At 41.9% G+C, this 15,215-nt stretch overlaps 1 protein-coding gene across 2 annotated transcripts in view; it reads left to right on the top strand.

Annotated features, from left to right (window-relative positions):
- Positions 1 to 15,215, top strand: part of ACOT12 (acyl-CoA thioesterase 12) — a 772,547-nt gene that overhangs the window by 136,964 nt on the left and 620,368 nt on the right. The window lies entirely within an intron of this gene.

Below are 15,215 nucleotides of genomic sequence, written 5' to 3'. Positions count from 1 at the left end.
AGTGAAAAGGATCAGGTAGCTTATTCCACAATGTACATCCTGAATCTAGCTGTTGCAGCTTATTTGTACTTAGCGAATACATACTTTGAAACAGCTCAGCCAGTTCATTGCTTTGAAGCTATAACTCTGATGTACTTAGTTTTCTATGTTGTTGCTTTTTAAAAGTATATGGTTCCATTAGAAATGCTTCTATAACTTTCAAGTAACAGGTCTGTTCTGTGTTGGGAATGTTCAGGTTGGCAGGAAATAAGTACATAAAATATACTAGAGATTTGTGGAAAGATTCTTACTGTTTACATTCAGGACTGTGTTGAGAATAAGGTTTACCTGCATCTTAATGACAATTAGTGCTATCTGGCTTCTCACAGATAACATCCTAACTGGACAGGACTAAGGTGTTTTAGCAGAAGCTGTATTAGTGGACTTAAGGCAATGGAGCTGATTTCCCAGATCCTGCCTGGACAGTAGAACATCAGAATTAATACCTTTAGCACCCTATAGTGATGGCAACAAACTCCTCTGTTTCTGCTGAGTCCTCCAGATCAGGTTGTTGCCATTCTGACTATGATGTCTCCAAAAAGCTTGAAGACTAAAAGGGTAATTTTCAGTATCTAGTGGGAGAGCTAAATGCATTTTTTTTTTAATTTTCTCTTGGAAATTTAGTGTATGTGGCTGATTCTTGACTTCCTTTTCTACACAACTATCTTGTCACAACTTGGGCGTTTGGACCTACTATCCTTTGGTATCTGTTATTCTCTTTTCCTAGGTTTGCTGGCACGTTTGCTCTGTTAAGAACTAGTTTAGTGTCGAGATTTGCAGTTAGACCTCCTGGAGAAAGAGGGGAAAACCAGGTTTTAAAAAGTTTAAGCATTGTGGGTATAAGATAGCCCCACCAGTCCCACATGAGTTGTGTTTTATATGTTCAGGAAATTCACATCTTGCCAGCGACTGCAATATTCATAAGCATTTTAGTTCCTGTACGATAGCAGCAAGTAAAAATAAACTTGTAGTCAAGGAAATTCTCCTACCTGACTAGGTACTGCTGGGAGCTTTAGAGACACTGGCACAAAACAAAAGGAAGAAAAGTGAAGCAGACGTACAGTTGGTATTAGAGAAGTATACCCTTCCCAGAGCACCTAGGGCTTCGACCCTGTCTCCCATGGAAGAAATTACTCAGTGTCTGTACTCCAGACAAGCCTTCATCTCCTCACCTACAAGATTCTTCCAGCACAATAGAAAGCTGCACACTGTGATGATGCACTGGTATTTTCTCTTCTGAAAAGGAACTCTCTGGATTGCTTTCTTCAAGACCCCCATATGCAACATCATTTCATTCTCACAGATCTCTTTGGGGCCCTACACAGATTGATTAGGAGCACATGATGTCAGCCTTTGTCAAGACCCAGTTTCAATACTGTATCATCTTGGTCCTGACAGTTCCCAACTGAGGCAGAGAAGTTACCCTGACCTCCCATCTTGCCATTCCTCCTCCAGGCCTGGTTCTAGAATCAGCAGCAATGGAATCTGCACTGGTTATGTCAGGCAACTGCTTTGGTGCTGGTGACATTGATGGTGAACTCTCTAAAATCATGGCCATCTCTTGGTGCACATACGGTTCTTGTATTTGAGGCAGTTTTACCAGAGACACTGGTAATCTTTGTAATTTGATTCAACAGCAGAGTAGCAGGCAGCATATTCAACAAATGGGGGAGACCTTGCTGTGATCTTTATTCTTTGCCATTCAACACCAAATGCCCTTACTTCTTCAACATAGTTCCCCAAGAAGGATAGGCACCCAAAGACACATTCTCCCATGATTGGCCTCCAGGCCTCCTCTACTCCTATTCCCTTCTTCCCTTGTTACCAGGACTGTTACAGTTCGCCAAAGTTTGCAAAGCACACAGCACCCTTCTGGTCATGCCAGACATGATTCTCCTTGCTTTAGCCTCATTTGAAGAAGATTTCTACCACAGAGCTCTTCTCTGCCAAGTCACCCATCCAGATAACCTCATTCAGACATCTGGTCCCTTCAACTAACCACTTGGTTTCTCTAGTTCTACTAATGTCCAGGAAGTCTCAGTTTTCTCCAGAAGTCATTAAACTCATTATAGCATCTCCAAAAACTTCAAGCAGGAGAACGTACAAAGGAAAATGAAGGAAATTTTAACTGTGGGCTTATGATAGAAACATTTCTCAAGTTTCAGCGCAGTTAGAGAAGGTATTAACCTTTTTAACAGAATTATACAAAAGAGCAAGTTACCCCTCAAGCATTTTGTCTTATCACAAAGGTTTTCCAACTCATTCCCTGGTTGAACACTGAATGCATAAGATCTAAAACAAAGATGTTTTTCATCCTAGATCACTGGTGATTAAACCAGCTGCAACTTAGGATCTGAACTTTGTACTCATTAGTTTGACAAAACCTCCCTTTGAGCCAGTGGATTCAATTGATATCAAGTTGTTACAATGGAAAACAGCCCCTTTTGTTGTCTATTACTTCAGTGAGTCTTTGAACTTCATGCTGTATCTTCACAATACCTTTACATTATCTTTCACTAGGACCAAAACTCTTCTTTATACCTAAGGTAGCTACTCAAAACAATTTACATCAATACATACATGTGCCAGTATTTTTTTCTAAGTACTCTAATAAAGAGAAGTATTAGTTACATTGTTTGGATGTTCACAGACAATTAAGGTTCTCTTTGGATCAAACAAAGGTCTTTAAGAAAGACAAACAACATTTTGTCAGTTTTCCAGCCGCCAAGCTGAATCAAAAGATCACTAAGATTATATTGGAAAAATAGATTTCAGACTGCATTTCCTTTTCTTATACAATGGTAGGCAAGCAGCTTACTGTTCCACCAAAGGCTCACTCGGTTAGGACTCAAACTATGTCCTTGGCATTCCTATGTAACCTTCATTTGATGAGATCATAGTACTTCTTCACTACATACCTTTGCTAAGTATTATAGCCTTGACTCTATTTCTAGAATAGAGACATCTTTTGGAGTGAACATTTTTAAAGGTTTGTTAGGCTAAGCCACCCATTTTTGCTGGGGATGCTGTGCTGTTGTTCCATGGTCTGGTCAGGACCTGAGAAATATGTAAGCTAATTACTTGACAGAATATTAGATTTCTTTCCATTGATTGAACACTGGAACAACATACCTACCTTGCATCTCCAAATTATAATCTCTTAAGGGTCTGTAAGCAGGCTCGCATTTAAAATTCCTTATTCAATTTAAATTGTTATACATACCTGTATGACTAAAAGTTGAAATACTTGATCTGAAGGACTCAACAGATGGTAGTTATGGGTACAGAAGGAGGAGCTCAGCTTGTGAAAAGCTTATTGTCATCACTGCAGCAAACTAAAAGCACCTGCCACGATGTTCCAGTATCTGGTCAGAGAGCAGAGAAAGATCATATTTCAGTAGGTACTTAACTTATGTTTAACCACATTACCCCACTGTTGATTCTGACTTCCTTTGGTCTTGCACACCTTTCCACTAGTTCGCTAAACATATCACTAATGGCTGTTACAGAGTCAGTGGTTCTCTCTGATGTTCTTTTTATGACTTCACTGGTGTCTCAAGGCTTGATACAAGCCACTTTTCCGTTCTATATTTGTCAGCAGACTTTGACCTGTCCTACCTCCTTGTAACATTGTAAACTATTCTGTTGTATTTCAACATCCTCCTCACATGCCATCTTGGAATTACAGACCATTTTTACCTTTCTTATGGACTGGTTTGAGGAGTATCATTTGAAGATTTACTTTTCAAAAGAAAACAAAGTTCTTTGTCTGCAGCTGTGATAGTCAATCTCTTGAAAGAGAGGAACACTTTAAATATTAGGGATTCAGGCCTGACTCATCATTGTCCATGGACACATACTTTAAACATCTCAAAACAATGATCAAGGCAGGACATTATCCTATTACTTGTGTCCCAAGGCCAGGGCAGCTGTAGATAAAGAAGTGCTTATTCCTCAGCAGTAGTATGGATTCCCACTCATCTGTGTTACCTTTAATAACAACAGATGAAGGCTAGAGAGCCTCAGCAGCAATTATGTGGGCTCCTTAGTAGGGAAACTATTGTTATTCATTGAACAGTGTTGACTGCCTCTGAGTAAAACAGTGCAGACTTTATATTTACTACTCTTCTTTATAAGATTAATTTTATGGATTTATGAGCAACTGCTGGCTAAAGACTGAAATGTTGTCATACAGGATGGCCACTACAACCTTAGTTCTAGTACAGCTGGAGCTATCCTATTAAGAGGCTCAATGCTATTGCCTGCATGCCCTTTAGGGATCTAATTTCGTATTTCTGTATTTGCAGCCTCATTGCGTTACTGCTTCACAGGTGTACTGCTGAAGTCACCTGCGCTCTCTCCTTACCCTTACTCTTCTTCCGTATCAACACTTGTCATTTCATAACTTTCAGCTCTTGCTCCCATTCAGCTGGCAACTTTATCATTTTCTGTTTGTGTTTAGTACCTTCATGTTCCACATCCTCTTCCCTCAGCTGTTTAATAATATACTCCTGTATCCTACTTGTAGATCCCATCTTCCCAGGACACTGACTTTGTAGATCATCCCTTAATTGCTGTCCTGTTTGCCACCTTTTTGCACTGCATTATCTTTCAGGGACAAAATCACAAAATAATTAGCTAAGATGATGATGTATATGGTTTGCTGTCCAAATTAATGATTTGACTAATGCAAACCACCATTCATTCATCTACACCACTTGCTTATTTACCCCAAGTATTTTACTCTATTATTTCCATGAGAACCTGTGGTTTTCCTTTCATTTATTGTGTACCCCTATATTCATCTGTGTAACTGTACTGAACGACTAATCTAGGCATACCTAACTGACTTTTCCTAAAAATTATTTCAGCAGTTTCTAGGACACATGTATTTAGAGCTATGGGGGGGGGGGGATTCAATAAAGCCTACACGGAGTGATTTTCTGTGTAAACAGAGTGGCACGGAGTAAACATGGATTTAAGCAGCCGTGCCATCCAATAAACACAGCAGAGAGGCGTGCACAAGCATGCAGACAAGGAAGTGTCTGTGGCATGCAAATCACCTCATAAGCAGGTGAATTGCATGCAAGTGAGGTTGTGTTGTTATCCAGGATGCAGATAGGTATTCGTGCAGAACCCGTTTTGGTGTTAGAAGTGTACATGGAAAACGTCCATGTACAGAAATGTATAAATTGAACAGGGGCTGTAATGGCCCAATTAGAAGGTCAGACATGTGATAGTAGGCACAGATGTATGCAAAACTATTCCCTGTGAGTCCAAACACTAATGCAAAATAATATAAAATAATGCTTTTTAATACCCATATTAGGTTTGTGGGGCACACAGCGGCGTGCAAACATGCTGTTATGCAAAAAAAAAAAAAAAAAAAATATATATATATATATATATATATATATATATATAGATATAGAAAAAAAAATTTTTGACAGATGATAATAGAAAAAATTTATGCATTATAGGCCCTACATGCAGTATAATTAGAGGTGGATATCTGTTGTGTTGCTAAGATGAAATATCCAGAAGAATAGTTATCCAGAAGTTGCATGGTGTATGCTGTTACTGGTGGCAAAAAATGTCTATGTAAAAATGAGCAAACCTGTGGGCCCCAGTGTCAACCCCAGAAAAGAACCATATTCCAGTCCACAAAACAAGTTGAAATGAAAGGGGTGTCTTACTATATATTTAGCACCTGGAGCTTAGCAGCACAGCCTGTTTTTGCAGTGTGTGGCCAGTAGTAAAAAGAAGTGTGCTGCTTTTGTGCCTTTGTTTAGCTGCAGGGGTTTAGATGGGTTTAAGCTATGCTGTGTGCCTGTGTGGCAGTGTGTCCCAGACTGCTGAGCACTGTTTAGGCAGCACGCTGCGCACCATGCTGCTCTGCTCAAAAGGAAAAAAAAAAAAAAAAATAGTCTGGAAAGCCAATCATGTCTAAAATCTAGTATAAATTACTGATAACTGCTACTGATCTGATCAAACCCTCCTCAGTGATATACCTAGCAAGTGCATCATATCATAGTTTATCCCAATCACACAGGCTGGCAGCCAGCACATATCTATATAGTATGTATCCTACCTACAATGTTTTTTTCACCACTACTCTGCCATTCATTGGGAATTTTAACTGACAGAATGCTAGGTGCTGCTGCTGCTCTGCTACATCTGTATGTGCTGATGCTGCTCCTGACAAATGGCCTAGACTGTGAAGGAGAAGAGTTTTCAGGCCCAGGGTAACCTTCCGGGAGATACAAGAGCTGGAGATTGTAGAGCACTACAGGGTGGACAGGGACATACTACAAGAAGTCACCCAGCTTTGCTGCCCTCAACTCAGACCCAGAGCCAACAGAGGGGAACCCATCCTAGTGGAATCTAAGGTATGTGTAGCCCTTAGAATACTAGCTACAGGTAGTTTTCAAAGACCAACTGGGGACATGATGGGGGTCTCACAGGCATCTGCATCTAGTGTACTCCACAAGTTCTTGGCTGCCATACAAATACATACCAGTGAGCACATTTATTTACCCTGAACCCCTGAGGAGAGGGCCAGTAGTATACGTCTCTTCCACTGTCTGAGGAGCAGAGCAGACATATGGGGTGGAATGCTGGACATCATGCAAAACGTGTACAGTCAGAGATGTGAAGTCTGTAACCCTGTGTGTGGTGTTATATCATGTAACCCACTCGCAGCATACCTATAACTACTTAGAGCAGGAAATATGGACAAAGTCGTGAACAGGAGTGGGACAAAGGCCCACATATAAGGAGAAGGATTAACTAGTGGGCACATAAATGTAGAAAGTGCAGAGAATAACAGGTTGCATGGGTTCCCTGCTGTGTACGGAGTAAGTAAATCAACTGTCATCAGTTCCTAATGTCAATCTATAATGATTTGCCACTGATGTATCAGAAAATCACAATGCTATGTAAAACGTACCAGACATATAATGCAAAAACCCTGCACAGTCTATTACAATTTGCACACACCCTAGGTATGACCCAGTTATTATGTGCAGCACACAACTGGGGAATCCCTTGGACATAATATCAGGGAAGTGCTGGACTGCTGAATCAGGTGCAGCAGCCAATTGGCTGTAGCACACAAAATCCTGGACTGGAGTACAGGTAGGTCTGGCCTGGAGTCACCTTGTAAGTACTGAAGGTCACACTGGGCATGTTCCTACATCTGATGCCTCATCTGCCTAAACAACTGAGGTGTGAATATATCTCTGTGCATACAGACAGATATGTATATATATATATATATATATATATATATATATATATATCTGTCTCTCTGTATCCCCCTCAGACATGACTACCCTTATCTATCAGTATGTGGCACATATATATATATATAGATAGATATATAGAGATAACATATCTGGGTCCACTATGTAATTTTGAAATTTCACAATCCCGACGTTCAAAATACCAATGCTTAGAACCTCGGAATTGTGAAATCTCAAAACCTGTAAATGGAGATTGCCATACAGTGCAGAATGGGAGCATTACCATTCTCTTCACTGTAGTGCGATCTCAGAGTTAATATATTTAAGTTGCAGGGGGTGTGGGGTGCAGGGAGGCTTGTACCCCTGCAAAATCATTTTTGTTGACGTATTCTTGGTTTTATTTTTTATTTATTTTTTTTGTTATTTCAAGATTTCACAATCTCGATGTTCTGAGCGTCTGTATTTAGAACGTCGGGATTGTGAAATTTCAAAATTACATAGTGGATCCATAGAGCCACATAAAGGTGCAGAGTGATGTAGTGCTGCAGCCATTTGTCCATCAAATGTAACTGGTGGTACATGCTGCTAGTACAGTGTGCTGCATTGTGTAATAGTAGGTAGGTGTTCTAATCTCAAAAAGGGCAACTCTGTGTGTATTTGTAAATATATCCCCTTGCAGCAGTGTGTCTGTTTTGCCTATCTGCATGCAATGCTTATACGTTTTCAGGTCTGTCAACCCCCTACTGGCCTCCTTTATAGGGCTTGCTGAGATCATCCACCTTAGCACTGGCAGACACTGTCAGAACACATAAGCTCTGTGGTGCATGTGTTAAGTACGTAGTGAGTATATTCTACTAGATAGGTAGGGATTCTCATCTCAAAAAGGGCAACTCTGTGAGTGTGTGTGTGTGTGTGTGTGTGTGTGTGTGTGTGTGTGTGTGTGTGTGTGTGTGTGTGTGTGTGTGTGTGTGTGTGTGTGTGTGTGTGTGTAAATATACTCCCTTGCAGCAGTGTGTCTGTCTTGCTTATCTGTGTGCAATGGTTTTACATTTTCAGGCTCTGTCAACCCCCCCCAGTAGTCTCCTTTACAGGGCCTGCTGATGTCATCCACCTTAACAGCACTAGGAGATACTCTCAGGACACATAAGCTCCATGGTGCATGCAATAAGTACGTAGTGCAATAGTATATACTCCTAGATAGGTAGGGGTTCTAATCTCAAAAAGGGCAACTGTGTGTGTGTGTGTGTGTGTGTGTGTGTGTGTGTGTGTGTGTGTGTGTGTGTGTGTGTGTGTGTGTGTGTGTGTGTGTGTGTGTAAATATATCCCCTTGCAGCAGTGTTTCTGTCTTGCCTATGTGTGTGCAATGGTTATACATTTTCAGGCCCTGTGAGTGGCTGCTGGCCCTAAATAGCTCACATACCTAGGCATAAATGCTAACTGCCAGCAGCTACATTTGTAGGTATGGAACACCCAGGTGACACGTAGCAAGGGTAGGATGCATTGTCACTGGGTATGCATGTAGGATTATGCTATTGGCCCCCATTGCCCCTGACACACTGTTCTACACATACACACCTAGGTAACCGCGCACATATATAGCCATACCTTGCTGATGTTATATTTCTGCTTTGCAACCATGCCATCCTCAGCCGCTGCACTGCCGCCAGGTTTCTATAGCATAGGCACTCAGACCCCTACAACAGAAACACCTGTCAGTCTGCAACACCACCACCAATCTAACATCATGCAACAAAGACACAAACACTGACATGTACTCATGACACACCCCAGCATACAGCACTTGTCTTGGCATAACACAACACTCTGCAACATGTAATGTAATGTACTATAGTCACCCTGTGCTTCAGACATATATTTGCATATCCTTGCATCAATGGTATGGATGGCAGGGATGTGGCACAGGTATCATCAGATGCACAGGGTGTGGTGTGGGGGTGCCAGAGACCTAGGCTGTGCCAAACAGTTGGCATTGTGTGTGAGAGTCAGGAAGAAGTGCTGGTCAGCTGAGCCATAGAGAGGTGCCATGTGTGTCTGTTGGTGACCTGCATGTGACAGTGATATACCAGTGTGTGCACATACACAGTCAAGCCATGTGCTAGCCCTACATGTGGGTACGTTGGACAGCTGTGGACTGTGCATAGAATGGACAGTTCACCGTCTCTGGCCATGAGCATGGGAACTGGCTCTGCCAGGAGTGGCACTGGCACCACCATACCCAGAGTCAGATGCAGTACTAGTTGCTGATGGTGACTGGTGCTGCTGGGCCTGTGTCCCTCAAGTGACCACCCAGGATGACGTGCACATGGCCTGCCACATTGTGGTGTGGGCAGTACTCTTCTTTCTGTAGTGCTGGAGGTACTGCCACTATGGGAGCATGAGTGTGCACGGACATGTGGACTCTCAGTGGATGTTGTTGCTGACCTACTGGCACGTGTCTGATACCCTACTCCCACCACGTTATAGCACAGACAATATGCGATCAAGGACTGAATGCCTCACCTTACCGTCTGTCCACTACATCAGTGAAACGATGCATGGCATCTCCAATGTGGTGGAGGGAGTCATGGTTGTCAGACAGTGATGCATCCATGATCCTGAGCATCCATCTGATGTTGCATTCGGAATGTGCCAGTGCCTCCATGATGGCCTGAAACATATGTGAAGTGACTCATGATATGACACCTGTGACAAGTGGCATCCCTGTCAATCTGCCTGTGTGGGACTTCGCCACCTGTCTGGCTATGGCTAGTGCCTTCACTCACTGATGCCATTATTGCTACACTCTCCTGTTCGATGCTGCCACACTATGACTGTGGCCTCCAGCCTACTCGGTTGACTGCTGGGTATGTGTGGACATGCTGACTGTGTGCAGGGAGAAAGGGGAAGCAAGTGGGACGTCAACCCATGGAACAGATTCAGCCCCCAACAACCCCATCTGTGCCTCACTATGGCAACCATCATCATCAGAATCTGATGAGACACTGACATCAGGTTGTGAGGGGGACAGATCCCCAACCCCCATGGTCACCTTAAAGGAGGAAGACAAAATAAGTCCATTACTACCTGCACTATTATGTATGGTGATACACACACACACACACACACACACACACACACACACACACACACACACACACACACACACACACACACACACACACACACACACACACACACACACACACACACACTCACACAGGTGAGGTGCCACAGCTGCATTACACATATCACATCTTATTTCTGATCCTGTGCCCAACACACAAGCAGACTACAATATGTACAGACAAGACAGGCCACGTAAACCACATGCACTGCAGCTATGTCCTGTTAATGTTGCCACTACTATACACCCATGAAATAAGCGATATGTCAGTGTATGTGATAGACCTACATCTAAAACACAGTGCACCCATTTTTAACATACTGTTGCCCCCTGTATAGCAGAATGCATAGACCTTCACAAAAATAAGTGCAAATATGTTACTGCTCCTGCACATACACTGCTGTGATTACTAATTCAATGCACTTCAGTTAACCTCTCTGAAAATGAACATACAAGTAGTGTACTCTGACTAAGCATATCAGTTGTGTATACAGCAAAATGTCAGCCCTTAACATTCTTAGGGTATATATGTTCCACACAAAAACAGTATCACACTCACTGGGTACAGGATTTTGGAATCCGGCCACACCTGATGTACCTATGGAAATGTGAGGGAGAGATATTGTCAGCAATACCAAATGTGGCATTGTTACAGGATAATATGTGTGTATAGCAAGATGTACAGTAGGTAGTGTGATATTGCCTATATTGCTGACATTCTGAGAATGTGTGCACAACTGTGCATTACAAACCCCCCCAATGCAGATTGACCTGGCATCCGTGTACTGGTATGCAAAGGTTACCACAATGACGGATACAGTATTAAAGTGATGAATACAGGAGGCTTGCTTACCTGGATGCTCTTCTGCTGTGGATGCTGTGGCACCCACCTTCATAATGTACGGGGTGATGGATAATTGGGAGCTGGTGGTTGATCCCAGGTTTCACCAGGAATTCCTCTGTGGCCAAGAGTGGTTTTACTACTGCAGGCCCTCCACCGGTGGCAGCACGGTCCCTAGCCATAGCGGGTCTATATTAGAACACCGAACATTTGAAATGTCGGGTGTTCTAATATCGACCCGTTTTCAGCGAACGCTGAAAATATCGAAATAATTTGGTTGTCCATTTCTGTTGCTTCAGTATTTTCAGCGCTCTGGTGGAAAGTTACGGGTCAGGTTCAGGTAAGTGTGCGATTGTGTGTACATGTGGGTTAGGGCGGGTTAGGTGAGTTAGGGTTAGGGCGTGGGTCAGGTAAGTGTGCGATTGTGTGGACATGTGGGTTAGGGTGGGTTAGGGCACGGGTGAGATGACTGTGTGATAGTCACAGACCTTAGGGTTAGGGTTTGGGTTAAGGTAAGTGGATAGTTAGTGGTGTTTGTATAGTTTAGTGTAGGGTTAGGTGTTAGAGTTTAGGTGTATATGTGTGAATTGCTGTTTGTTTGGTGTGCTTGTGTGTATGTGTTTTGGAACAGAGAATTTTTTCCCTAGGAAAAAATTTTCTGTTCCGAATGTTCGATGTTTTTTTTTTCTCGATTGCTAGGGTTCGATATTAGAACACTCGACATTTTAAATGTTCGGTGTTCTAATATAAACCCACCACAACAGCGGCCCTTTGCCGTGCAGCATTTACCATGTCTGTCGCCCTGTGGTGGACCTGCTTGTAGCTTCTGTCCTGTAGCCGTACTCAGTTGACTACTGTGATGAGGTCAGCCCACAGAACTGCACATTGCTAACGATTCTGGTGTGTCCTGGACAGCAGAAGGTCATGATGCAGTTTGAAGCCATCCAGGATAACATCACTTTCCACAGCTGAAAATGGCGAGTGCCTCTGTCTATACATCCTTTCTGAAATACAAGAATAGGGGAACACATCACAAAACCACATACATTGCTCTCCACTATGTACAGACCCTGCACATCCAAATTGGCCTGCACTATCCACTGCTACCTCCCACATCACACCCCGCCATCTGTCAACACAGTATGTATGTGGCTATCAGCAACATATTAGCAATACCGGTTATGTCCCTGTGTGCCATGATGGAGTGTGCTGTATGTCTCCACTCCCATCAATGCCATCTACTGTGGTGTGTCCCCTATAGGCAATGTCCCAGTACCATGTGAGACAGATACTGCTCAACACAGGTGTGTGTTATTATCAGTATATGGGAACAGTCCAGCAACATCCATGTGCCACAATGACCGACAGCAATGCAAACGTGCTGTAGGGTATCTTCCCTGTAAGTGTCCTACTTCTCCAGTACACAGATATTTGTGGAATGTGTACATATGCCTGATATATGTGGTTCCTTTGCAAATACACATGTGGATGTCTGGCAAACATTAGGACAATAATTGATGGTTGGTCTTAGAATGTGGAGAATCTGGCTATCACATGCAAGAACCCTCAGAAAACAGTTATGTACAGTAATATCTGTTACTGCATTCATACCCTTACTTTGTATGATCAGTATGTACATTCTGTCACTGAGGTTGGGCTTGTGTCCCCCCACTACTAATGGCTATGACCTACAGTCCCGCTGTACAGGTTTGCAACACTGGTGCCGGAAGCAGTTGAAGACTGGGGAGGTGGAGGGCAAGAGGGGCACATAGTAATTTAAAAAGGGCACATTTTTTAAAGGTATTTACTACCATTACAGGTGCATCAGTGTGATGCAAGCTAAGTTTCATTAAGGATAATTGCACATACATTTTTTACACAATTAGAAATGAAGCCAACCTGTGTTGATATGAATTGGTATGTGTTAAAGAAACAATGGCAGTACTGTTAAATCAAGCAGGCCATTCTGAAGTATGTTACCCTTTTCTGTACAACTTATCAGTGGACAGGAGTGACTTCTTCAGTAGTGTGTTTGTATGCATAGTAAGCACCAAATGACATCAAAATTAATAATTTCTCTCAAGGTTCCCTTAATTACTTTTCCATGTATGCACAAGCACACAAATAAAGCATTTTCCCCAATGACTTTTCCAGTACAAGTAAAAACAAAATTACATCAAAATGAATTCTTCCCCCAAGGATCCCCTACATACTTTGCCCATGTATAATATGCACAAGCACCAAAATGAAACATTTTCCCCAATGACCTCGTCACTGTCTGCCTTAAACCCAAAACCCTCACCCAGTGCTATTGATTTGTAGAAATCTGTGCCATCTGGGTTTAGACTAACCTGGAGTGAGTGCATATGGCAAGGTGTGATTTGGTTAGATACAGGCTGCTCCTCTCTGCCACATTAGCTTCTAAAACATTGGCAGATAATGAGGCAGTGAAATTGATGATAGCTTCAAATTCACTGCAGGAATTTGCATATATAGAAAAGTACTGAAGGTTGGGGAACATGCTTAATTTTTGTGCTTGTGCATACTATACATGGATATTATGCAGCCAAATATTTTCTAGCCTACTATACTGCAACTCTAAGTTTATGTAGGTTCTGAAGTTAAAACTATATATTATGCATCATAGGTTAATAAATTCATAGCAGATTACTAGGCTAACATCTCAAAAGCCTTTACAAACATAACCAGTTTTACCCAGATTTTACCCAATGTTTTATCCCTAGAGGAAAGATAACCAGGATCAGCAATGAGTATGGACCTTAAAAGTGACTATAAGTTCAAAAACTGTGAAGTATGATGGAGAACAATATTGAAGCCATCTAAACAATCAACAAGGAGCTTTGACTTCCACCTGTCTTTGTATTCCTGTTCCTTTTCTGTGTCTCCATTCAATTACTGTTTGTTTTACTTATCAATATCCCTTACAATGACAGTTCACACCAAGAGGGGAAAGGCAGGGGGGGCTTTTCTAAGGGATCTGGGAAGAGGAAGAGATGAAGATGGAAGACTATCAAATAAACCATGTCCTTGTAACATCCATTAAGATTACATTAAGTGGCAGGATTCTAAAGATTAGTGACTGATAAAGTGCAGGGGATTCAGAAGGTGAGGCCACCCCAGCTCATTTAGGTGCATGTACTGATAGCGCCTCCCTGGCTTCTGCCTTAGCACTAGTGCATTGCTAAAATTACTTGGTGCTGGAGACACAGCAAGCCAGCCAAAATAATCTAGTAGCAAACATCATATTAAATGACAAATGCTTTAGGATTTATCGGGCAGAGAACATCATCTTGTTTTATTTTATAACTAAAAATGAAAATTGGTAAAATGCATAACTTGCTTATATATGGGTCATCTTTCCAAAGGCAACCTATTTTCATAACATTATCTATTTTATTAGTTATTGGTAATGTGGTATGAAATGAATCCGTGAACCATCTGTGAGAAATTATTAGCCTTGGTCATAACACCTATTATTTGCTTATAGATTACCTTTTCAACTTTAAATATTCACACTTAGATGTGCTGTACACATACTCACTAATGATTTGAATTGTGGAAGTGTTTTTGATTTACTGTGGAAGAGATAATTCAGTGTACACGATTCACTCAAGATTAAATGGGTGTAAGGCACTTATGGAGTATTTGTCTACCTTTGCTCTTCAACATCTATCTGTCTATATCCGTCATTTTCTTACAAAGCCAGCGAAATACTTCCTACTATAGAACCAAAAGTGAAACTCTGCAGTTATTTCTGAGACCTCAAGTCCCCAAATAAAAATTATGCAAAACGTCTTTTGAAACTAGGTACTTTTATAATGGGAAACCTACTCCCCCGAGCCTATCAGCTGCCATGAGTATTTAAAAAAAGTCAGTTATTGCAGGCTCACAGGGCAGGCTAGCATGGTCTGACATCGTGACACATGCCTCTGCACACAGATAATGC

The sequence above is a fragment of the Protopterus annectens genome, chromosome 2.part2 (genome assembly GCF_019279795.1).
Source record: "Protopterus annectens isolate FY-2018-M chromosome 2.part2, PAN1.0, whole genome shotgun sequence".
NCBI lineage: Eukaryota > Metazoa > Chordata > Ceratodontiformes > Protopteridae > Protopterus > Protopterus annectens.
The sequence above is the reverse complement of the archived record's forward strand: the minus strand, read 5'-3'. Positions and strand labels throughout refer to the sequence as shown.